A 26253-nucleotide genomic window follows, 5' to 3' on the forward strand; every position below is an offset into this window, starting at 1 on the left:
GGTGTAAATTCTATGATGCTATGCTGTCCTCTCTTGGAATTGCAGCATACATGCCACTGGGCTGGGAATCACATGGACAAGAATTACTACTGGTCCTGACAAACATCTACCTGGTGGGGTGGACTTCGCGTTGGGCCAAGGGGGTATTTCTTTAAGGGAGTTGCCCCAAAGTCTATTTGAGGTTCTCCCCCCCCCCACAATGCAAGACCTGCCCACCCCACCATGCCCAGACCCCCCCACCGCCACCCCACTAGATACTCCCTACACCAGACCCCTTCACAGAACCTCCAGAATATGGAGACCCAACACAGACCTCCCATAAAAGAGACCCATGTCAGGAAGCACCCCCAAAAGAGAAACTCCTGTCTGGAAGCCCCCCAGTGAAGAGATCTCTGTCCATCACCATTGTGTCGATGCCCTCATCGATGCTCCTCAGTGATTGGGCCATGCTCTGCAGTGCCTTGGCCATGTCCTACTGGGCATGTCCCACAGAACCTCATCAAGGTCAGCCTGGTACTGGGTAGCATCCCCCAGCGAGGCAGACATTCTGTTGAGACCCTCAGCCATGGCCATCACTAATGGTGCCAAGGTCATGCACCAGGGTCTCCACTGCGGTCTCCACCCTGGCAGTGTTGGCCTTGGTGCCACGCATTGTCGGCGACATCTCCAGTGCCCGTAGCCTCTGGCACTCCACCAAGCGGCTATGGATCTGTTGGAGTGACGCTGACATCCCCCTCTGAATGTCCCGGCCACACCCTAACATCTCCATCAGCTCCAGGAAACCTCGTCCACCGACTCAACATCAGACTGGGACTCGGCTGGTTCCTGGGATCCAGCAGACCTCCGACTGCTGTCTCGCCTGGGGGTTCCTGCTCCAGCTGATGAACATTAGCAGCAGTGTGGTGCTCACCAGATTGTGCCCCAGGAGCCTGACCACTAACATTTCCCACCGAGGTGAATGTATCTGCATTGGTGGAGGGTGGGGATGACAGATGTGACGCAACTATTACGGTGTCATCCTCGGAGCTCTCCTCTGAGGTGGTTTCATGGGAGATTGGGGAGGGGACCACCCAGGATGGGCCGGTGCCATCGGTTCGAGGACCTGTGGGCGAATGGACATGTGGTCAGTGGGAGGGATGGGTCAGTCAGTCAGTAAGGCAATAACAACTCATGTTTGACAGGTCACTATGCAATTCTCGCTCGTAACAGCACTTAGAAAACTTTCCAGAGAATCGCACCCTTAGTCTCCCAAATGGAGAATTGCACCCTTTATGTTTCCATAGCACCAGCACCAGTGGTGAATTTCACAGTCATAGATCTTTGTAAATTAATATAAATATTGGAGTTATGTGAGATTTATGCTTTAGTCATAGAGATTTATTGGAGCTGTTTGAGTTAGATGTTCTAATGCCAATTTGTTTTGGATTCCTGTGGCGTGTGTGTAGCAGCTGTTAAAGAACATAGTCCCTACTGGAGTCTAACTGCCTATTCATTATCCAGCCTTGGCCGAAAGAAAGAAAGATTTGCATTGATATAGCGTTTTTCTCAAGTCCCGGCTGTCTCAAAGCCGACATTGAAGTAGTAGAAGAGTAGTACCATAATTTCCTTCAACTAAACATTCAGAAGAACAAAATCAATTCCTTCAATTACTTCAACTCACCATTGGCTGCATCCACATTCAGCCTTCTTGTGATCACCCATGTGCTGGGGAAAGCCTATATTTTCTTTTGTGCAATGTCCCTTTAAGACCAAAGTGGACCGGCGACCATTCTGAAAGAGGGTTAATTGCTTTACTCATTATGACATTGTGAGGCTCCAAGACTACCCATATGATCTGAGCTTGTCGTGTGGATGAACAGCTAAGTAGCAAAGGGTAAATAGAGAGCTATTTGTGAGGGGGTTGGGTCAGTCTCTGTTTTCTGCTTGGCAGTTCAGAGCACACTTAGAATTGATGCGAGCAAAGAGAGAACGAGCAAGGTTCTCTTCAGGTGATAAGGTTTTTTGTTTGGTTGTCTTCAAACAAATCCTGTTGTTGAAGCAGGTGTCCGAGCACAGAGCAGAGACTGTGGCCTGGAGCGGAAAAGTGGAGTGAGTGTGAGACTGTGGAAAGTAGCGAGAGTTGGGAAAATTCCCAGCTCAGTCCGCCCACCTCGGGAGAAAGTGCCCGCAAGGTTGGGATCTTCATTGCTAGACGGGAGGGCGAAGTCAGGTCAGTTGATTCGGGAAAGAGCTCCGAGGCAGTCATGGGCTGCCAGTTGCTGTTTGAAAGATACATCTTGGTGCGGTGAGGCTTGGACCCTGTTAAAATGAAAACCGGCCCTCCAACCCTCACCATGCTATCTCATGCCACCCATGCCAAGATAAGGCTGCACCCATACACCAGCCCTATATGCTCCCTATAACATGCTATGGCCCTCTACCTGCGCCCATGGTCCCTCTTGCCTCCATGACGTTTTCTCTAGTGCTCAGATGTGTTAGTACTCGAATGGATTTCTCTGACCTCTTCTGTCAATTTCATGGCAATAGCATTGGCAGGAAGCTATTGGAGAGGTTGGGTAGGGGCATACCTTGGCATGGGCTGGATTATCAGGAGGACCTTTTAAAAACTTACTTTTTTTAAGAAGTTCCCTGAATGAAAACTATGGTCTGCCATTCCTCTGTGGAGCCTTGAATCACAAGTGATTTAAAGCCGGGACTGAGCTCATGAAAATTGAAGAGGGCTAGAACATGCCCATCGCTGCAATGGAGCTAACCAGGCTGAGAGTGCAGTGTGTGGGATTTTGACCAGAACCATCCCGCACCCTTAATAGGCATTCTTGAAAATAGGACAGCCCGGAATGGGGTCGGGAATCCAGGACTTGGGACCCGCACGCTAGTTTTAAAAGGATCGCGAGTCATTCTGACTTGGTGAAAATCCAAGCCTGTATTATGGTGTGTGATGCAGTTGGAAAGAGCTGAAGACCAAAACAGCAATGGTTTGTGGATTGGTCAAGGCCTATTGCTGCTGTTTCAATGTTGCCAGTGCCGACCAGTTCGCTTGAAGGGATTGGAGAAGGGAGTCTATGGGAATTCCATGCTATCAGCACTGTTGTAACCCAAGCGAAGGAGGGTTCGTAGGCGTGGTTCTTGTTGGTGGTAACCATGTCTGGGGACTTCAGATGGAATATGGCTGCTGGCGAGTGTGACTCAAAGGCCAAAACCATTGGCGGTGAAGTGAGAAATCCTACATAGTGGAGGCAGAGCTGGAAAGATTGTGAGATTGCATGTGGTCCCTCATTTATGCAGGAAGTAACATGATTACTTGCAACTAAGTGAGGTATGTTTTTGGTGCATCGAATACTACAAGTGAAATCTTCCTTTTTATTTAAAATATCTTTTATCTGTTATTAATGTTTGAATTATGTTGATTTTAGTTCGTTTGATGCAGTAAAAGATTAAAAAGTGAAATTTTGTTCATTCTTTTTCCCATTGGCTTTACGGGGATTCCTTTCTTCTAAAAGTAGCTCACCCAAAGATTATATTACCTGTAATCTCTGTGACTCCAAGCTGAATTTCCAACTGCTGTATCATCTTCATCACAAGACCAAGCACATCCACCACCAGAACCTTGCCTACCCCTGACCTGTAAACCTCATCCGTGTTCTTATCACCGCCAGGCATAACTATTCCAGTGCTCTCCCGCTGGTTCTTGATCCTCCGGTGCCTCAATTTAAAAATTCTCGGGAAGGATTGTTGGCCAACACCAAAATCGCAAAATGCGATTGGGCAGGGAATCGGTTCTGATGCCAAATCGCGATTCTCTGTCACCTCGACAGCGGCGCCAATGCGTTCCGGAACGCACGTGCAATAAAAACCATTTGGAATTAATTAGTGAGCCTGACACGGTATTCTCCGGGGCCTCCGTGCTTCTCTTCCTCCGATGGGTTGAGTTCCCAATGTCGCGGTTCACTGTGCTTTCAAAAATCGTGAAACCGGGGTAGCAGCTGCTGAGGGAGAGAGGGGGTACAGAAGGTGTCCAACATCACCATAGTTTGCGGAAAGTTGTGCCACTGGCCAGAGGGTTTCTGCCAGGGCCGGGGGAGTTGCAGGGGGTGGCCAGGAGGTGGGCTGTGGGGTTGGGGTGGACGGGAACCGAACACCATTGCCGCAGCCAGAAAGGCAGCCATGCAGCTGCGCACACCGCTAACAACCCACTGTTAACTTAGTGGCAGGGCGGCATGGTGGTGCTGGGACTACGGCGTTGAGGACCTGGGTTCGAATCTCAGCCCTGGGTCACTGTCCGTGTGGAGTTTGCACATTCTCCCTGTGTCTGTATGGGTTTCACTCCCACAACCGAAAAGATGTGCATGTTAGGTGGATTGGCCACGCTAAATTGCCCCTTAAAAAAAAACTTAGTGGCACAGGTCATATATGTGTCTGGCTAGGCCACCCCCCAGGTGCCCTCTGGCCCCAGCCAACGCATGAGCTGTATGGGTGGGCTCCAACACAACCAGTGCCATCTTGTTGGCTGGGAGGAGTGTGTGGGGATTGTTATGTGTATGTGCAGCTGCAGCGTGTCAGCGTCCTGAGTGTCAATCATGGACCCGGCGAATCCGCACCATTTTTCATTGGAATCGATTGTGCTCCACGCGAAACCAGTGCTAGCCCCTCCACAGTAACGGAATCGGTCCAGGTGCGGCACTAGTTTTGCTGTCATGTAAGTCTACGGATTCTGCACTTGGCGTCAACACTTAAGGCTGCATTCTCCGATCGTGAACCAAAAATCGCGTTGGGCGCTCGGTCTGTGAATGTGTTCTTACGCTGAAATTGGGGGCGGTGCTATTTTTCCAATGCTTCGCTCCCACAAAAACAGCATACTCAAGGAGTACACCACACGCCATTGAGACGGCTTCAGGACGTCATCTGAGGCTCACCCCCAAGCCCTGCCCCCGATGGGTCGAGTCCCGGACGGCGTATGGCGCGTGTTCTCACAACTTTCAGGGACCTCGCTTGGCGGCTGCAGACTGTGTCCAGTGCCACCACAGTCAGGGGACAGCCTTTCCACTGGCTGGGGGGGCTTCAGCGGAGATTGGGGGGATTGGTAAGGGGGGCCCAGGGTGGTGAGGGGAGTAACAGGAGGGCACATTTTGGCGGGCCAGGTCCACACGCGGCCGTGCTATGTTGTACGGTGCGGCAACCGCAGGCCACCACCATCTGCATGCACGGCCACGGACCCGGCCATTCTGCGGCCGTATCCACAGGTAAAGCCGCGGGCCTTACGCGGTGCAGCTGCTAGCCCTCCACCGGGCGGAGGATCGGTGCGGGGGAGGCGTCAATGTTTTGGTCGTAAGACCAGACGGATCCTGCGGACATAGCCGCAGAAGCGAAGAATTCAGCCCTTAGTCTCAGAAACCGAGAATCTCGCCCTTTATCTTTGGGTTTATATCTATCCCTTTCAGTCATGCAATACCCTCCCTCATTGATTTCTGCATTTCTCTCATTCTGCCCATTTGTACAGCGTGCCTCACTTTGCGCCCCGATTGATTGCCTTGTCTTCAGCCGTTTCGACCCCATTCTGTTGATTTCCATTCTTAAACTCTTTCTCTTCTTCATCTCCCTCTTTTTCAATTAAGAGCCTCCTTAAAACCCATCTCTTTGATCAAGCTTTGTATTACACCTCCTTTCTTTCGGCATCTATTTTTTCCTTATGCCATAGAGAAGTAATTTGGGGCATTTCTCTACATTTAAGGCACAATGTAACTGCAGATTTAAATTTGTACCCAGTATTTGGGTTGCTCCCATTATTCTGTTGCTAATGGTCATTTATAATAAAATATTTCCCAATGTAATTGTGATAACCCTCATGAGGACCAGGGGGAATCGCTGATTGATCTCCCCGTGAGCTTCGTAGAATACAAGTACCTGTGGTGAATGGGCGGAGGTCCACCCAGCTGGGGCTCGTTAGCGGGACCTCTAAATGAAGCTCCCAGACCGGGACCGGCAGTTCCCAATAATTCTGTGCTGGGATGTTTGTTTTATGAGCCTTCATTTTCAGTTTAAAATAAACCAGTGTGGCCTTTCACTCTGCACCTCCTGGAATTATGACAGTAATATTAAATTAAATGATTGTATTTTCATATTTATTTCTCCAGTTCAATGGCAGTTTTAGTTTTAGTCTCTGAACCAGAGAATGCTCAAGACTGGAAAATGGTTACAAGGCAATCTGACTTTTAGTTTGGAATTTTTGTGTCATTGTGTAAAGGTGCTGGTTCATCGTCTTGTAAACTAGACAATCTTAGTCAACAACAGTAAGTATAGGGGTAGCACAATGTCGCAGTGGATTAGCCCTGCTGCCTCATGGCGCCGAGGTCCCAGGTTCGATTCTGGGTCACTGTCCGAGTGGAGTTTGCACATTCTCCCCGTGTTTGCGTGGGTCTTGCCCCCACAACACAAAGATGTGCAAGGTAGGTGGATTGACCACGCTAAATTGCCACTTAATTGGAAAAAATGAATTGGGTACTCTATATTTAAAAAAGAAACAATAAATATAAGAATGATAGGGATTGATATTCCCCAGAAATGTCAGGAGCTGAAGAGTTGCTGAGATGGCTGAGAAGGAATCTTCAGCTGAAATATCAATTTAACCCACATTACGTGCAAGAAGCCATCTTTCTTGGTAAATGGGTTGAAGCTTGCATTTGGAAATGCTGCCCCGAGGATTGTTCAACAGATTGCCCCTTAAGTTGCCAGTTAGCACTCAGTAAAGAGGTTGAATAGCATTTTGGTGGTTAGCTCTTGACCCAATGCCCTCTCCTAACAGCGCCCAGCTGACTGGGAGTAAAGAAGTAATTGCCAAGGATTTTGAACACTACTTAAAGGTATATCACCTTTTTAGTGTTGATTCTCTGTTGAGATTTGAAGAGGACTTTGGACTACATTTTTTTCTTCTTTTAAATTTCGAGTACTCAATTCATTTTTTTTCAGTTTAAGCGGCAATTTAGCATGTTCAATCCACCTACCTTGCACATCTTTGTGTTGTGGGGGCGAAACCCACGCAAACATGGGGAGAATGTGCAAACTCCACATGGACAGTGACCCAGAGCCGGGATCGAACCTGGGACCTCGGCGCAGTGAGACTGCAATGCTAACCACTGAGCCACTGTGCTGCCCTGACTTTTGGAATACATTGGGAGACTCTTTGGGACCCTTGTTCCATCTACATTTATTCTCAATGTTTCAAGGGTATCACTTTAAAAGATAAGTGCTTACTTCACTACCTTACAGAACACATTTAGGAGTCACCAGGAAAAAGGGAGTGTTTGATCATTGGCATCTTGTTCGGTCTGGATGAAGAATTGGAGGAGAAAATGAGACCGGGCAGGATAGCACCAGCTGTTATAGAAGTGAGAGAGAGAGGGTTAGGAGAGCTTTAGTTGCATAGTGACTAGCTGCATGCTCCACAATCCAGTGATTGCGAGAGGTCAGCTGTTACCATCAGCAGTTGTGTCAGAGGGTCAAGGTCAGCAACCAGAAGAGGAGGTTAAGGAGGAGAAAAGGACAGAAGGAGCAAGGAGACCTACTTCCATCCTATGGGTATAGGACATCTTTTCTCCTCTGGATCTCCTTCATTGTAGCTTCTCTGAGCCATCCTGAAATGTGCTGCTGATTTTCAGCCAGCCCCCTCCTTGTCTTAAATTAAGGTGGGTGAGTGGAGCTCACGGTGGGTGAGTGGAGCTCACGTACACTGCTGCTCGAAAATTGCATCCAGTCACTGCTTAAGTCTAAAATTGCAGCTGCCCCTGTGTTAGCACCTTCAGGCAAGTTCAAATTATGGCAGTCAGCAATTAGGACCAAAATTGCCTGCTGAAACCAGTTTCAAATTGGCACATCTTATGAGCACTGGATCTATTTAGGATCTGTTTTCACCCTTTGGCCAAGACAACCTCCATGACTGTTTAACTTTGAAGTTTGCGCTAGACTGAAGTCTGCTTTTAGTGTTATTAATCTAAAACGTTCCTACATCCATAAATACAAAAATCACACCATCCAGAGCAGATGACACAACTGTATTGGTCCCTTCCTCAACTTTGGCGTGTGTGAATGGGAATTTCCTGTTCAAAGAACCTTTAATCTATGGTACGACTGAAAGTGGCCAACGGGATTTGTATTGCATTAAGCAAAAGCAAATGCTTCATCGTCCTTTACTTCATTGATGCCCATATATTACTTCACTTTTGTATTTGCAAAGCTGTTCCTACTAGTGCATTACTTAGCTCATAGAATTTGTCTGTGAAAAGACACGTTTCATTTTGGAGAGCTCATCGTTGCTGCTCTGTGAAAAATTGAACTAATTTGCAGCTTCTCGTACACAATGCAAGGCTGCGATGTTTATGCAGATGATAATGCAAACTGAGATAAACCCACCTGTGGAAGAACATTGTAAAAACGAATTACTAATTTTGTATTCTTATTCACTGTAAACGACAGATCAAAGATTTGAAATATTCAGCGCTGGCTGAAAAGTTTTTTTTACAGATTTCCAGGTCTAAAATAATGAAGCTGATTTGTATGTTGCATTGTGCAATCGAAATTGAGGTCTGAAAGGGCGAACCTCATTATAATGGAGGAAATGTATGGTGGAATTTAATGAATGCTCTGGTCTTGCAAACTGCAGCACTGAAATATAAATTTATTTATTTAATGTTAGAAATAAAAATATAGAGTAGCTAGAGAAGGATGAGTGATTAATTTGCAGCAACATGCAGGCAACAGATTGTAATCAAAGGGAAGAACTGATCCTGTCAAATTGAAATGTGTTGTTCTGTGCTATGTCGGGATACAGGGTAACATAGGCAGCAACAATCCTTCCTCTGAAGGAAGTGAAAAGCTTGTAGACACTAATCACAGCTCCGGCACTGCAACTCAATAATTACCCACTGTCTCATCATAATCCCAGCCTAAGCTCTGACAATCCATCTGGGACCCTTGTCTCTTGTCTAGTGTGCCACACAAGAATGAGAGTGCTTTTAGTTATTGGCTCTTGTTGTCCTACAAGCCCCTGGAGTAAACATCCATGACACCCTTCACTTCCATCTCTTTCTTTTCCTTCAACTATTTCTCAATTATTATACATTTAAATATGCTCCTTCCAGCAAAGGTGCTTGCAGCATCCTAAAGCCAGCCCAGCCTAGCCTTGTCATCGACCAACAGCTACTAAATTCGGCACCACTAATTGCAAGTTCCAACTCATTCCAAACACTCACATTTTATCAATTAGTTAATGGGCTAAAGAGGGTCTTATTGTTGCAGCCAGGTCATTTGGAAGCTTGAAGCTTCTTGATGGTGAGAACGTGAAGAACAGCAGTGTTAATATCTGTAATTAATCTTGCAAGCTCTGAGCTGCTGAGCTGGGGGTAACCCCCATTTCATCCATATGTCTTTTTTTTTTCAGCTGTCACATTCATATTAAAGTAACAATATTCGCTATTTTGTTGTTCGTCAGAAAAATATAACAATCTTCCAGCCAACGTTTTTAAATCACCACGGTGCTTCATAAAATCATTGGAAAGGTTGTGTTTTACATTGTTCAGCTGCATAACACTTTTTAACGTTAAATTTGATTGCAAACACTGGCAGTTTGATTTGGAGCATTTTAAATATGTAGAAAAGATACCGGTGCAAGTTTCAGTTAATTTTAACTAATATATTTATTTGAATAGTGATATCAGATGCCATTAGTTTAGAGAAAAATGTGCCTGCAAGTCTACGAGATATAAAAGCTATTAATAAGTATATTGGAATATCCAAAGGAAAATAAGTATTTTATTAGTGTAGGACAATATATAAATATAATTTACAATAACTTTTCAGTACTTGTATTTAAACAAATATGATTTCATTATTTTCTAATTTGTTGCATTGTCCTCTGCTGTAGATCTTTTAATGAGTATTTGGCTTGTGGGGAAACAAAATGAAGAAAAATCCAATTCTACATCAATTCAACGTCAATTTCATTTATTTCTAAATTATTTCCTTTGTTGTCACCTTCTGGAATTCTGTGGTTCAAAAAATAGTATTTATATTGCCTCAACAATCACTTGCACAATAGAGCTGATTAGTTTAAGCAGTTATTATCTGGGATTTTTTTTCTATGTATTGTAAAGTCAAACCATTATATAGCGCAATCAGCTTTGACTGAAGAAGCACATTTTATACAATGATTACTGGCATCTTAAACACTTGTTACTTTGTTACTTGCAATTATGCTCTCTGTCTGGATGATTATCATTTTTGAGTGTACATTGCCCCAGTTATAAGACAGGTGGAATGAGGGGACATCTGCCTGAATATTGAATACATTGCTTCTTCCCATCTGTTGGTGATGACTCTGCTTAGCGTCAGTTATCCTTCTCAACACACAACTAGGGTGCCATATGCCCTAAATGTTGCACGTGCCATCCAGATGACTGGTAGGCCTCCCCTCTCAGCTTGAGCACCTGCACCACAACAAGGGGTGAGTGAGGAAATTGATGGCTGGGCACGTGCTGGGCACAGCAGGTGACGTTCAATGCAACCGCAGAGGCCTGTTGAATTAAGCCAATGGCAAACCAAACTGGCCGAGTGGAGCATGCTGCCAATCAAATGTACCAGGTCCACCTTACAGGCTCACAACTGAGAAGATTTACAGAACACGTCGGTTCATCATTTCTAATCCTGTCTTAGCCCCAGCATGGCTTAGTGAGAGTTTCTGTGACAGACAATGAGCACCTGACAGCTGGGAGCTTCTCGTGTAAACATGGGCTGCAGATCACTCATAATTAAAAAATATTGTTTGAAAAACTAATTAATTTTCTGCATTTGACCTCTCCTCTGAACCATTACAAATGTACTGTACCACTAGCTATAATTAAAACATTAAACGCATATAATCTTTGAAGAAATATTAGTTCTTTACCAAATTCAGCATTTTATCAGAGGTTTGCCACTTTGTCAGAAATTGATTACCATATCAAAATCCTTTAAATAAATGGTTTCTGATTAAACCAAAAGGCTAGTTAAAGTTTTAACGATTATTTGCACAGATATTAACATTCTAGTAATCTTGGCAGTTATGCGGGTCCATAGTCACTGTTGTGTTAAATTAAACTGCAATCTTTTGGCTAGGCAATTGGCTCTGGTGCTGCATATTTGCCACATGACAGTTAACACAAATAACTTCCGAAAAGCCACTGCTGGAAATGACAGTTTTAATAGTATCTATATTACTGAAAACTTACATGTCTGAGGAATCACAAAGACAAAAAAAACAAGTCTAATTTAAGAGGTGTTTGTGCTTATATGGGCTTTGTAAAAATGTACTTTTTCCTAAGCACCTCTCAAAGTTAACAGTTCACAATAATTGTGCACCAATTTAAACTTTGGTTGCAAATTTTCCATGTGGCGGGAGGAGAGGTTGGCCTGGTCACCGAGCAACTGCTCACCCCTCCCCCGCCCCGCCCCCCCGTAATGCTTTTGGGATCTGATTCAACCCATTTAAACTTGCCGGATTTATTCTAATAAGATCGATGGGCTGGCTTCCTGATCACATGAGAAATCTGTTAGCCGGCCAATACTGTGCCACAAGTCCTGACTCTGCATAAAGCAAGGTTGCACTCTTTAAAGCAAGGTTACATATCCTGCTTGAGTTCACCTTTGAATGGATATGGAACTCCTTTTTTTTTAGAAGACAGATGAATCAAAGGGTTGTCCCACACCAACACCACCTCCCCCATCCCGGCCCAGGCCAATGTGAGTTTTAGATGTTTCTTGGACGTTGCACTGGAGGAATTCAGAACAAAAAGGGAGAAAAGGTGTCGCCAAAGCTACCATTTAGCAGGCCCAGGCGGAAGTGCCTGAAAGAGACAGTGCCACTACAAAGACCTTGGAAAGAGGAAGTAATACAGATTAAATAAAATGACCACACAAGAGCACTTGCCCCACATATCTCCACTTAATGGAATCACTGAATGATACAACACTGATATGGCCATTCATACCATCAAGCCTGGGCCAGCTCTAAAAAGAGTTATCCAGTTAATCTCATCCCTTGCTTTATTTCCATATTTTTCCACTTCAAGGATTTATCTGATTCCCTTTCGAAAGTTGTCGTTGAACCTGTTTTCCAGATCACAACAACTTGCTGTGTCATTTTTGTTTCCCTCATGTCGCTTCTGGTCCATTTGCCAATTATCTTCAAACTGTGTCCACTCATCACGGACCCTTTTGCCATTGCAAATAGTTTCTTCATATTTATAACAGCAAAACCCTTCATGTTTTGGAATGCCGTTTTACTCTTGGTTTATCAAATACATCTGGGTTCCCTTTTTAATGTTATCAAATAATCCATTACCATACACTCCTTTTCCCCTATTTCCTTTTCCAGTATTTTCCTTGGATCCCCACTGTATTATGAACTTGATATTTATTGTAAGGCTCCTTTTTTTGTTTTAGTTTATTGTCTATAGTTTTAGTTACTGAGGAAGTTCTATCTTTGGATGCCCCTCCTTGCCCCTTTGTAAGGATGCGTCTATTCTATACCTGAACCATCTCCTATTTGAAGGTCTCCAATTGCTCTTTTACTGTTTTACCTGCTAATCTTTCAATCTAATCCATCTGGGCTAGATTGCTTTACAATTCACCAAAATTAGCAGTAATCCAGTTGAGTATATTTGCATTTGTGGTTGGACACCCCTCATGGATGAGTGACTCTAAGTGCTGAAATCCCAATGTTTACAAACATCAACCACATCAAAGAATAGTAAGTGCATTGCAATCACATGTTTGAGTGATTAGAATGCACTTAGTGATAGGAATGACTTATCTCTCTGAGATAATGGTCCTCCCTGAGCAGGCTCTGCTCCACAGCCTTCGTGCATCTAGCTGGTTCGACTCCAAAATTCATTTTCTGCAAAGGAGAAATCTCTGCAGAAGAGAAAAGAGACAGAGAATGTTAGCAAGATGAGTATTCCTTTGACCATCCAAAGCCACCAGGTTGCATGGCGACCCTGAGTTGTATTGAATCGCCACTGTACAGTTCCAGGTGAGCGACCATGAGGAAGCGATGAAGGATTAGAAAACCATTTATTCACCTTTTCCATACTCTCCTACTCCCCGAAAGGGTCTCCCGCACCCGGTCCACACTCAGGCCAGGGTATTTATGTCCCAACATCCACTAGGTTAAGGGTGTAGCTCCGCCCCCTCATCTGGGGAGATCATACTCAGGTGTTACCACGGGGAACCTGATGGTGCAGACCCCATGGCCTTGGGCGAGTTATAACAGCCACCCGCAGCATGGTCCCCCTCGCCACCCCCACTCCACACCTCACCCAGCGCTCTCTCTGTGATAGTCTGCACTGCACCCCTGTTCCCATTAGTGAAAAGCAACAGGCTTGTGATGTGAGAATCATCTGTCCTCACCACCCATCCCTGGGGTACTGGTGGCTGTGGAACCCATGTCAGCAATAGGCTCTGTGGACCATGCCCTGTTTCCCCCAGTGGGATCTACTGTGGGTCGCTTCACTGGGCGGGCCGTATGTTAGCAGGGTGGCAACTGGTTATGTGGTGGAGAAGGTCACCATATGCCATCAATCACCTCCATGCTTAGAGGCTTGTGTGTGGGCAGGTCCTACAGATGAGTGTTGGCGAGGGAAGTGTGCATTTTCTGGGACCTTAGCTGCAGTGTTATGTGAAGCCTGGGTTTAACACACAGGTTGTGACAGAGAGCTGGTCAGGTTTCATGGTCAGGGGCAGGATGGATAGAATCAGGGACATGGTGGACAGGTAGTGCTTGGAGTCAGCTCGTTGTCCTTGTCAGTGGGTTTAGCTGATAGTGTCACTGGTGAGGCTTCTACTCTGAGAGGGGCGGTGTGCCAGGGAGGTGCCAGAGGCCACGGTGCATGTGTCCTCTGTTTGGGTTGAGCTCCGCTATTCCCTTGCAACCCCTGCAGTGGGGCTGCACTTCTGATGAGTGCGCTGAGGAGTGACAGTACCTGGGGGGGCCAGTGATTAAGCATGACCACGCCTATCGCATTGGTGGTATTGCTGGGGGATGAGGTTTCCAGAGAGGCAGTTTTGTTGGGTTCCACATGACCAGAGCCTCCCTGAATGTTTACAGGACACCGTGAGCAATCAGGAGTGTTGAACAGCCGGGAGCCTGTAAGTAGCATCAAAAGGGGACGTTGAAATCACATACTGCAGCAATGGCAGAAAAGTGGAGAATTCAGCCCAAGATTAGCTATTTTATTCATGTTTTAACATTAGCTGACACATGAGTTGTGACTAGATTTTATGCACGATGCCACTGCTAAAAATATCCCTTCTTTTTAGCAAAGAAAGGAATACACTTGTGACAATATTCCAATCATGTTCGTCAAGTGTGAACATCCTGGCTCGGATGAAGATGTTAGCTCTAAATAGAAAGCAAGACAAATGATATGTGTCTAAAATTCTGCCATTTGGATTAACAGTGTTAGAGTTAACAAAGCCAGCATTCAGCATGAGTAGCTTAACTTACAAAAATGGGTAGTTGACAGGTTTAATTATAAAGACGCTCTACAATTGTCTTTCAAAGTAAATCTTTCAACTTCACTTGACGAGAGATGATATACCAGGCAGAATGGCTCTCGGTGTACTGAGCTAAGTCATAGGCCGGAGCCTGGCAGTTCATGCCAGCAAGTATTTCTAGACCCACCGACGGAGCACTCCCACATCGGGTTTCCCAGCGGCAAGGAGTACATTCAATCGGAAACCCCATTGACAAGGGCGGTACCAGAAGATCCCGCTGCCGGCCAATGACGGGCCGCCCCCAACACCGTGAAACACACGTTTGTTTACATGGAACATCCCGCCAATAGCATCTGTCCCATCTGACATACATGCAAACATAAGATTTAGGAGGACGAATGAGTCATTCGGTCCCTCAAGTTTCTTCCGCCATTTGATAAGACTAACTGTGACTGATCGGATTGTGGCCTCAACTATACTTTCTTGTCTACCCCCTATGCCTTTGACTCCCACGTGGGTCTCACCCCCACAACCCAAAACTGTGTGCAGGCTAGGATGATTGGCCACGTTAAATTGCCCCTTAACTGGAAAAAAAAAGAATTGGGTACTTTGAATTTATATTTAAAAAATAGCCTTTGACTCCCTTCTCAATCAAGAATGTAATTCAGCCTCAAAATTATTCAATGATGCTGCCTCTACTGCATTGTTTGGGATGAGAATTCCACAGACTAACAACCTCTGAGAGAAAACAAAATCTCTTGCCCTCCATCTTAAATGGGAGTCCCCTTGTTTTCAAATGATGTCCCTCGTTCTAGTCTCTCCGACAAGGGGAACCACCCTATCAGCATCCACTCTGTCAAGTCCTTTCCGGATCTTTTACGTTTCAATGAGATTACCTCTTTTCCTTTTAAATTCCAGTGGATGTAGACCCAGCTGAAAAAACTTTCCTCATAAGAAAACTTGCTTACCTCAGGAAAGCTGTCAAACAAACCTTCCTTGAACCGTTTCTAATGCACTTATATCCTTTCTTACATAAGGAGACCAAAATGGCGGCACAGTGGTTGCTGCCTCACGACGCCGAGGACGTGGGTTCGATTTCAGCCACGGGTCAATGGCCGTGTGGAGTTTGCCCATTCTCCCCATGTCTACATGGGTCTCACCCACACAACCCAAAGATGTGCAGGGTAGGTGGATTGGCCACGTTAAATTGTCTCTAAATTGAATTTTTTTTTAAATCTTAAGGAGACCAAAACTGTTCAGTGCTCCAGATGTGGCCTCACCAATGCCATATGTAACTGAACCTACTTTTATATTCCATTTCATTACATTTAGTGGCAACATTCCATTTGCATTCCTAGTCACTTGTTGTACCTGCACAGTACTTATTGTACTACACCACTACAGTACCACACAACACTTGTTGTACCTGCACAGTAACGTTTTGTGATTCATGCACCAGGACATCCAGATCCCTCTGTACTGCAGAGTTCTGCATTCTATCTCCATTTAAATAATATAATGCTTTCCGACTCATCTTGCCAAAGTGGACAAGTTCACATTTTCGCACGGTGTTCCATCTACCGTATATTTGCCCATTCACTTTTTTAAAAAGTAAATTTAGAGTGTCCAATTCATTTATTCCAATGAAGGGGCAATTTAGCATGGCCAATCCACCTACCCTGCACATCTTTGGGTTGTGGGTGGAAACCCATGCAAAAACGGGGAGAATGTGCAAACTCCAGACGAACAGTGACCCAGAGCCGGGATCGATCCTGGGACTTCAGCACCATGCAGCAGCAGTGCTAACCACTGCACCACCATGCTGCCCTTTTGCCCATTCACTTAATATATTTCTATCTGTTACAGACACTTTGTCCTATTCACAACTTGCTCTCTTAACTATCTGTGTTTCATCAGCAAATTTAGCAACCATATATTCAGTCCCTTCATCTAAATCATTTACATATATTGTAAATAATTGAGGCCCCAGCACTGATCCCTATAGCAATACACTAGTTACAGTTTGCCAACCCGTAAATTACCCATTCGTGCCTACTCTCTACTTCCTGTTCTTCTAACAAATTAATCAAATGCAATGAAAGAGATAACTGTTTAAATTAATCCTTACAGCTGCAATTTAATGGAAACATTTCTAAGTATAATTTTGGGCACGATTGGTGGGGTGTTTCTTGACAGTCGCATTGGTGAGATCACGGCCAGTATTCAATGGCACTTAGTGCCGGAAATGAGCCGCCATGAGCTCCTCACCATTACTGGCTGTCTCGCATTCCGATTCGCCAGATTCAGCACAGCCTGCATGACAGTATGATCAGAGTTGGATCCGATTACCAAGCTGTTGTTCGAGAGTGTCACCCAGGTATGATTCCCATTTTGTAAGGTGGGTAGCACAGTAGCACAGTGGTTAGCACTGTTGTTTCACAGCGTCAGGGTCCCGGGTTCGATTCCCGGCTTGGGTCACTGTGCGGAGTCTGCACATTCTCCCCATGTCTGCGTGGGTTTCCTCCGGGTGCTCCAGTTTCCTCCCACAAGTCCCGAAAGACGTGCTGTTAGGTGAATTGGGCATTCTGAATTCTCCCTCTGTGTACCCGAACAGACGCCCGAGTGTGGCGACTAGGGGCTTTTCACAGTAATTCCATTGCAGTAGGCTGTAATGTAGGCTGACTTGTGACAATGAAAAAGGTTTAAAGATTAAAGATTCGTACCTCGGCATCTCACTGCTAACAAGAGGGAGCTGCTTTTAAACGCTCCCTCGCCACTCACTCAGCCAATACACAAGCATGGCAGACCAACTCCTCGCTTTGCGGATGCCGACCTAGCCAGGTTTCTCGACAACATCGATGCAAAATGGGACACTTGTTCCCCTGAGAGGGTCGGAGGACCAGCAGCAGGGTCACCTCTACCACCTGGGAGCCAATGGCAGCGGCTGTCAGTGTGGACAACATGACCACTTACAATACAGAAGAAGACCTACAACCTCCAATGAGCTCTAAGGATAAGTTATCACCTCACTCCTGGCATCAGTCCAGCCTGCCGCCCCTCAAATTCCCAACCCCCGACACAAATCGCTGGCTGACACCTTGCACACTCCCCACATCCGATCTTCATGCTTGTTCCTCAGAACCCACTGGCACCCACCAGCAGAACCCTTTCACGTCCAGGTGCGGTGCCCACACATGCCACCTGCTGTGGACCCCCGACCCATCAAACGTGCATCTCACAATGCCTCTTTATCCCCGCAGGAGAAGATAGGCCATAATAAGTAGGAAAGAGCCAAGGCAGCGGGGCAGAGCACCAGAGATTCGATTCCTCACCCCCTGTGAGAAACGGGCCCTGGAAATTCCAGGGTTGACCAAGGAGACGGCAGTCACCGAGAGCGAGGTTGACCTGCGCCGCAGAGGTGAGGATGCACCGCCCCTTTACCAGGTGGCCTGTCTCAAGTGAGTTGTTCATGCCAGGCCAAATTATCCTTCTCTCGCTGACCATATGTCCATTGTCTCGCAGGATCTCCATCTGATGTGGTTGGGACATCTGGACTCAACCTCCCGCCACCCAAGAGACCACCTCGGAGGAGAGATCCGCGGAGACGACATTGAGACATCACAGGTATCACTCCCACCTTCCACCAGCGCCGAGACACACACCTAGGTGGCGTCATGGGAGTGTCACTTTAACAAATGTTTTGTCTTATCAAATGGTTTCAGTGACTGGTTTGGGATTGTTTAGCACAGTGGGCTAAACAGCTGGCTTGTAATGCAGAACAAGGCCAGCAGCACAGGTTGAATTCCCGTACCGGCCTCCCCGAACAGATGCCGGAATGTGGCGACTCGGGACTTTTCACAGTAACTTCATTGAAGTCTAGTTGTGACAATAAGAGATTATTATAGGGCAGCACGGTAGCACAAGTGGATAGCACTGTGGCTTCACAGCGCCAGGGTCCCAGGTTCGATTCAGCACTGGGTCACAGTCTGTGTGGAGTCTGCACGTTCTCCCCGTGTCTGCGTGGGTTTCCTCCGGTTTCCTCCCACAGTCCAAAGACGTGCAGGTTAGGTGGATTGGCGATGTTAAATTGCCCTTAGTGACCAAAACAAAAAGGTTAAGAGGGATTATTGGGTTGCGGGGATAGGGTGGAAGTGAGGGCTTAAGTGGATCGGTGCAGACTCGATGGGCCGAATGGTCTCCTTCTGCACTGTATATTTTATGTTTGTATGATGCCCTTGTGTGGGTGGATCTGGACTGTGGATCTGGGGTGTTAGTTTTGTTTTTGAGCTGGGAGCTAGCTGTGGCTCGGAGTTTTACTTTCGTTGACACAAATGTGGAAGCTGTATTCAGTCAGACAAGAATCTTGAAGTGTCTCTGTCCACCTTCAGTTTAAAAGCCGTCTCCAGATGACTTCATAGAATCATAGAATTTACAGTGCAGAAGGAGGCCATTCGGCCCATCGAGTCTGCACCGGCCCTTGGAAAGAGCACCCCACTCAAGCGCACACCTCCTCCACCCCATTCCTTGAACCCAGTAACCCCAATTATCCTTTTTGGACACTAAGGGCAATTTATCATGGCCAATCCACCTGACCCGCACAGCATTGAACTGTGGGAGGAAACCGGAGCACCCGGAGGAAACACATGCACACACAGGGGGAAAGTGCAGACTCCACAGAGACAATGACCCATGCCGGGAATCGAACCTGGGACCCTGGAGCTGTGAAGCAACTGTGCTAACCACTATGCTACCGTGCTGCCCACTTTGATGTGTTGGGTACTCTGGATGCGTGGAGACTGCGTCAACCTCAGCAGTAACACATACAGGCTACCAACACTTGAAATAGTACAACACTATTTTATTAAGCTAGAAACTGTTGAAAATACTTTCACTGTGGGTCGACACGATGTTAGATTAAACTAAAGACCTATGCCTATCCTAACCAGTCTATGCACTCAGCACATGGTGAGGATCTGTGCTGCAAGCTCTGTGAGCTCTGTCCTTCTGAGAGGCTGCGTCCTGAATGAACAGGAAAAATGATGCCCTCTGTCTTTATAGTGAGTGTGCTCTAACTGGTGATTGGCTGTGTGTTGTGTGTGTTGATTGGTCTTGCTATGTGTCAATCAGTGTGTGTGTCTGCACCATTATATACTGGTGTATATTATGACACACTTGATAACTTAAAGTGATAACTGTTTTCTTGAAGGAATTCAAACCTACTGTTTTGGTAAAAGATTTCCTGGTTTTATGGAATGTTGTTATTAAATTGAAACAGCTTAAAGGGGGAAATTTACTAAGGGTTATACATAGAATACTGTAGCTGTGTGGGGTATTTATGTTTGTAGTTGATAAAAATGCTTACTGTGTGTGTTTATAAAAATGTTATTTTGAATTCGTAGAATAAACATTGTTCTTGATTAAAAGTGCTTAAGGCCTCTGTTGAATAACACCTGAAAGGTAAGCACTTGTGCTTCTCATAACCAAACTCTACAAACAGTTGTGGGTCAGGTGAACTCCCTGATATACTTTAGAATATTCTAAACCCTGGCCCAGAACAGTGGGTGACATTAGTGGGCAGACTTCTGGGGCACAATCTGGTGAGACCACACAGTTGCTGATTCACATCAGGTAGAGGCAGGGATATTCAAGGGAGACAGCAGTCAGAGGTCTGCTAGGTCCCAGGACTCAGCTGGGTCCCAGGCAGATGCCAAGGCTTAGGATAAGGTTTTCCCAGAGCTGATGCAGATGATAGAACACAGCCATTACATTCAGGAGGGAATGCAACATTCCAGCGGGTGCATAGCCGATTGGAAATATCCCAAAGGCTATGGGCGCAGGAGATAATGCCAACAATGCATGGCACCAAGGCCGACATTGCTGGGGTGCGATCCGCATCTTGAGTGGTGGTGCCCAAGGCATGGCTCAGTCTGTGACGACCATGGCTGAGGGCCTCTACATCAGGCTGCCTCCACCTCTGATGTGCATCCTGTGGACACACCTAGAGGCAGCAGTAGACCATGAAAGATCAAGGAGAGAGAGGATTACTGTTTGGGCATGGTCGGGGTTGGTAGGGAAGAGTGGTTGGGAGGTAAGATCTGTAGCTAGGGGGAATGGAAATATCAAATGTTCACAATTCAAACATGTTACACATAATACAAGCTTCTGTCACGGTAATCTTCACAGTGGGCCTGCCTGTACCCCCATCCCCTGTTAGCCTCCTGCCCCTCACACCTCCTGGCCTCCGGGTACAGTGGTCCAAGATCAAACGCTCCCAATGCTGACCCCATTCAGAGGATGGGGGTAAGTGTTCTGTCAGCAGAAAGACAGGAGTCAGACTTTGGCATAAACTGAGGAGCACCAGAGCTTCCCTCACAGTGAGTGATCATCACTCGCCTGCCTTGTATAGTGACTCACTGACAGTGCCGACACAGGCCCATCACCCTGGGCTGATGTTACACCGAGCCTTGGAGAGTTGAACAACGTAGTTGGGGAGGGGAGCGGGGTTGTTGGGTGTTGGTGATGCTGGGGGTGGGGGGGGGGACTGGTTGGGAAGGCGGGGAATGGGGAAATTGGGGATTGGAGGGGAGTAGAGAGATTAGGGGAAGGAGGGATAGGGGGCGGGGGGGGAATTGGGTGGGAAGGAAAGATGCCACTGTGTGCAGAAGGCAACATGCATGCCATCAATTTCCCCCTGGACATGGGCATTCTGGCAATGGTGGTGAATCCTGCAGCCCAGACATATTGGTGAGCCTGTTCCAGGTCAATTTTGATAAAGTCTGCTGCCCAAGCATACAGGTCATCTGTGACCTCACGGATGCACTTGTCAAATGCCGCACAAATCTTCACGCGAGCCCTGGATTTAACCAGTTACATAAAGGTTCAGGGCTGTTGTGACCTTCTTCAACAACTTCATCAAGTTGCCCATTCTGATCAATCTGTCTCTCTCTCCCCCTTCCGCAGCTCCCAGCAGTCAACCCTTAACAGTGGAAAATCACAGTGAACAGTCACACTGGCGCAGAGCATACCAGCAAAGAGAAGGAGAATCCATTCCCCCCCCCCCCTCTGCAGTACTGGTAGCACGTCATCTTACTTCCTCCCTTTCCTAGTTCCAGGCAACAGAAGCAAAAGAGGTGACAGAAATAGTCACCAATATATTCATACAAAAAGGTGAAAACAAACTACTCGACGCTCGATGTATCACACAGACCATTGACCAACAAGGAAAAGGAACCACGCCACACCTTTTCGCTACAAAATATCGGTACAAACACAAAACTACAACAGTGCATTTATAAAAAGAAAACCAAACACGCTTTAAACATGAAACAGTCAATAGTACAATGAGGTCACCAGCATGCAATTTGACCTGCCATTCTCTCCCCCTCCCACAGCTCCAGCAGGAGACTTGCTCCAGTGGAAAGTCACTCGGGGGTAACGAAACACTGCACCGGAATGTTGCACTGAAGAAGAGCACGTCAGAAGAGCAAAAGAGCGCCCTTTCTCCTTCTCCAGCGCTGGTCGCAGGTCATCTCACATCCTCCCTCTCATTCCCCGCTCTAGGTCACAGAAGCAATACAGGCTGCAGCAGACAAACACAGGGGGCGGTATTCTACCCCTTCTACCCACCCCCCACATCGGGTGGGAGAATCGTTGGGGCATCGCGCGAATCGCACCATGCCACCCGACACCCGCACGCGATTCACCCATCCCCCCAAAACCAGCGCCGCGAGAATCGCGCCGGGCCGCTCGGAGAATCACCGCAATCGGCGAGAGGCGATTCTCCGGCCCAAATGGGCCGAGCGGCCGCTCCGACGCGACAGATTCCCGTCGGCGCCGTCCACCCTTGGTCAATGCCGGCGGGAACTGTGCAGGAACGCTGGGGGGGGGGGGGGGGCAGCCTATGCTGGGGTGGGGGGGAGGCTCCTTTACCGGGGGGGCCCACCTTCACCCGCAATCGGGGCCCACCGATTGGCGGGCCGGCCTCTCCCCACCCGGGCCTACCTCTTTCCGTGGCCGGCCCCAGAACACCGGTGCCATGTTGGTGAGGGGCCGGCGCGCGTAAGAAGTTCCCCGCGCATGCGCAGGATGGCGCAGCCCAACTGTGCATGCGCAGGAATGAGCTGCCCCAAATGCGCATGTGCAGGTTGGCGCCCATTTGGTGCCTTGTAAAGACGCTGGAGTGGCATGAACCGCTCCAGTGCCGTGCTGGCCCCCTGTGGGGGTCAGAATAGGTCGTGCCCGAGCCCTGTTCGCGCCGTCGTGATACGCGAGAATCCCGCCCAGGGCCTCCAGCTGTTAAACATTAAACAGTCAACAATACAATAACTCTCTCCCCCTCCTGTAGCCCCCAGCAGTAGACTCCCATCAGTAAAAAGTTGCTTCAGGGTAGCGTAACAATGCACCGCAAAGTCAACTAACATGTCAGACGAGTGAAAGAAATCCCATTCCCCTTCTCCAGCACTGGCAGCAGATCATCTTATGAACTTCCTTTCCTTGATGCAGGCCACAGAAGCAAAAGAGGCAGCAACAAACAAATGCACAGCCTCCAGGCATTAAACATGAAACAGTCAACAGTACAATAACGTCACCAGCAATCTGCAAAACCATTTCTTCAACATTTCCTCAGCTTGCTCAATCAAATCAACACAGCCTCCAGGCATCCCATTGCATCCCGATCAATCCGCCTCTAGTTCCCCCTCACGCAACTTCCAGCAGTAGACTTTCAGCAGTGGAAAATCACACTGGAATGTCAAACTGTTGAAGAGCACATCAGAAGAATTCCCTTCACCTTCTCCAGCACTGGTAGCAAGTCATCTTGCATCCTCCCTTTCCTTGCTCCAGGCCACAGAAAGAAAAGAGGTGGATCAAACAAACACACAGCCTTCAGGCATAAACATTAAACGGTACAATAAAGTTACCATCAATCTGCAAAGCATTCTTCAACACTGTTAGCAGGTTTACTCAACTTGGTCAATCTGCTTCTCTGTCCCTCACCTACAGCTCCCTGCAGTAGACTCTAAACAGTGGAATTTCACTTGAGGGTAGCGTAATAATATACCAGAAAGTCACACCGACACAAAGCAAGTCAGCAGAGAAATAAACCACCACTTCCCCTTCTCCAGCACTGATAGCAGGTGATATTACATCCTCCCTTTCCTTGTTCCATTCCACAGAAGCAAAAGAGGTGGCACCAAACAAACACATAGCCTCCAGGCATTAAACATGAAAAAGTCAACAGTACAATAAAATCACCAGCAATCTGCAAAAGCATTGCTTCAACACCCTTGGCAAGTTGCTCAATTTGGCCTACACGTCCTCCAGGCAGCTGCAGCAGCATTCGGTTCAATCCACATCTTTCTTCCCCTCCTGCAGCTCACAGTAATAGACTCTCAACAGTGGAAAATAACACCAGAATGTCAAGCCATTTGCGAGCACACCAGAAGAAAGAAAGAGCAACTCTTCCCCTTCTCCAGCACTAGTAAAAGGTCATCTAACATCCTCCCTTTCCTTACTCCAGGCTACAGAAGCAAAACAGGCTGCAGAAAACAAACACCTGGCATTCAGGCATTTGCAGCTACCAGCAGGAGCAATCAGCAAATATACCCTACAACACCACTTGAGAGCTTTGAAGTGCTCTCACAACTAACAAGGCCAAGTTCTCATTAGCAATAGCCTTCAACGAGGACGGCTTGGTGGTGCAGTGGTTCGCACTGCTGCCTCACGCTGCTGAAGACCCGGGTTTGATCCTGGCCCAGGATCACTGTCCTTGTGGAGTTTGCACATTCTTTCCATGTCTGCATGATTCTCACCACCACAACCCAAAAACGATGTGTAGGGTAGGTGGATTGGCCATGTTAAATTGCGCCTTAATTGGGGGAAAAATTGAGTGCTCTAAATTTATTTTTTAAATGCAATAGTCTTCAGCTGTGAAACTAGAGGCTGCTCACAGTCAATGAAAATTAAATTTACCTTCAGCATACTACCAAGAACTGGGGTCTGTCCTGTAAGCGTTTGGTAGTATAGACAGCAGCAGCTGTAGATACCCATTATGGGTATCCATAATATTTATAGATGGCTTGAAGGCCTCACAGACAAAAAGCTTCTCACCCATCCCTCCCCAGCCCAGGGGTGACTTCCAACCTGTAGCACTTCAGCCGCCTGACCAAAGCCAACCCCCCCTGAGGGATACCCCCCTCCCTCCCGCCGGCACTGGGGCAGCAACCCCAGTGCCCTTGAGCTGCATACTGGAAATGGAAATGGCTACTCCTCCTCAGTTGCCTTCAGCAGCCATTGCTCCAGGTTTATGTTTTTAAGAAGAGTACTAAACAACACCCATGTGCTTTCTCACTGGGGAGCCGGTTAATTCCCGGGAGGCCATTGCATTCGGCTTCAGTCGCCGTAATGAGATTGATATGAATGCAAATGTGGATTAATGATATCCTTTCCATATTTGGGCTTGATCCAGAATTCAACATTGCGAATGGGCTGGTTAGATACAAACTGTTTCACGCCCAGTGCAAATCTCGATTTTGGCCTTGCCTGCTATCTGACCAGCACACCTAGATCCATGCCAGGTGCAATGCGATGGTTAAATCATGCCCTACATTTCTGCTTATTTAAAAAGTGGACTTTGCTGAACCAAAAGATGGCTCCTACCAGTCACATGATTCGCAAGTTAGCAAGATTTCTTACCATCGCCTGCCGATAAGACTAGGGCCAGAATTCTCTGGCCATTCGCTGACAACTGGATTCCCTGGTCCTTCTGGCAGTACACCCCCACCCGCTGGTTTCCCGGTGGCGTGGGGATGGCTTCAATGGGAAATCCCATTGACAGCGACGGAAGCAGAGAATCCCGTCACCAGTGAATAGTGCGGTGCCTCCCGCCACCAGGAAATACACGGCTGGAGGAGCTACCCCAAGTCTCACTATATCAGTCTGATCTTGCTGCGTCACTATCAACTGTAAAGGCATTCTGAAACTCCTCCTTCAGTTGGTTGAAGCCACTTAAACCGGAACTCCTCTGGACTCTGACTTTCTGGACTCTCACAATCGCATGAACTGTTATCCATCTCTGCAGTTCTTTTCCTTCTAGTTGTAAAAACTCATCATTCCAATCATCGTATTGTGTGTTTAAGTGTGTGTGTGTGTGTGTGTGTGTGTGTGAAGTTGTGACCATCCCCTGGGTTTGAATATGTGAATAAACTATGCTTCTGATTTAACCCTCAAGGGAGTTTGCTGCAAGTCACGTTTTGAAAATTGACCTCACAAAGAGAGGGGTTGGGAAAACATACCACAGCCTATTTCAAAAATTGAAACATCACTGCTTACAAACAGACATCGAGAAAATAAAGGAGTTCAGGTTTGCCTTTCTCCCCGATCTGTAACAGCGCCCTTTCCCTGGTGATTATACTTGTTTAAGTTCCTTCCTTTTGCTTCTTGATTTACAAATATTTCTGGAATGTTATATCTGTCTTCTACAGTGAAGGACCTCTGGCTTTATATGCTGATGAACCCTTATGTTTGTATGCTGTGTCCCTTTCTGCCATGCTCTGATTATCATTACCCTATTGGTACCTTGTTCTCTTGTCTTGGACTTACCCTTTTAATTTGTCACATCTTTCCCCACATGATCCCTGATCTCCACTATTCAGTTTAAAGTCCTCTCCACCACTCAGGTTATATGGCTCAACAGAGTTCAATTGAAAATGATTCCCTACTTTCACCAATGTGCCA

At 46.8% G+C, this 26253-nt stretch overlaps 1 long non-coding RNA gene across 2 annotated transcripts in view; it reads left to right on the top strand.

Moving 5' to 3' along the window:
• The window catches only part of LOC119954408, a 106097-nt gene that overhangs the window by 74224 nt on the left and 5620 nt on the right, over positions 1 to 26253 (top strand). For both annotated transcript variants that reach the window (XR_005458240.1, XR_005458238.1), the window contains one exon: positions 25748 to 25920. This is a non-coding gene — a long non-coding RNA (uncharacterized LOC119954408). The remainder of the gene's footprint in view (positions 1 to 25747; positions 25921 to 26253) is intronic.

The sequence above is a fragment of the Scyliorhinus canicula genome, chromosome 2 (genome assembly GCF_902713615.1).
Source record: "Scyliorhinus canicula chromosome 2, sScyCan1.1, whole genome shotgun sequence".
Taxonomy (NCBI): domain Eukaryota; kingdom Metazoa; phylum Chordata; class Chondrichthyes; order Carcharhiniformes; family Scyliorhinidae; genus Scyliorhinus; species Scyliorhinus canicula.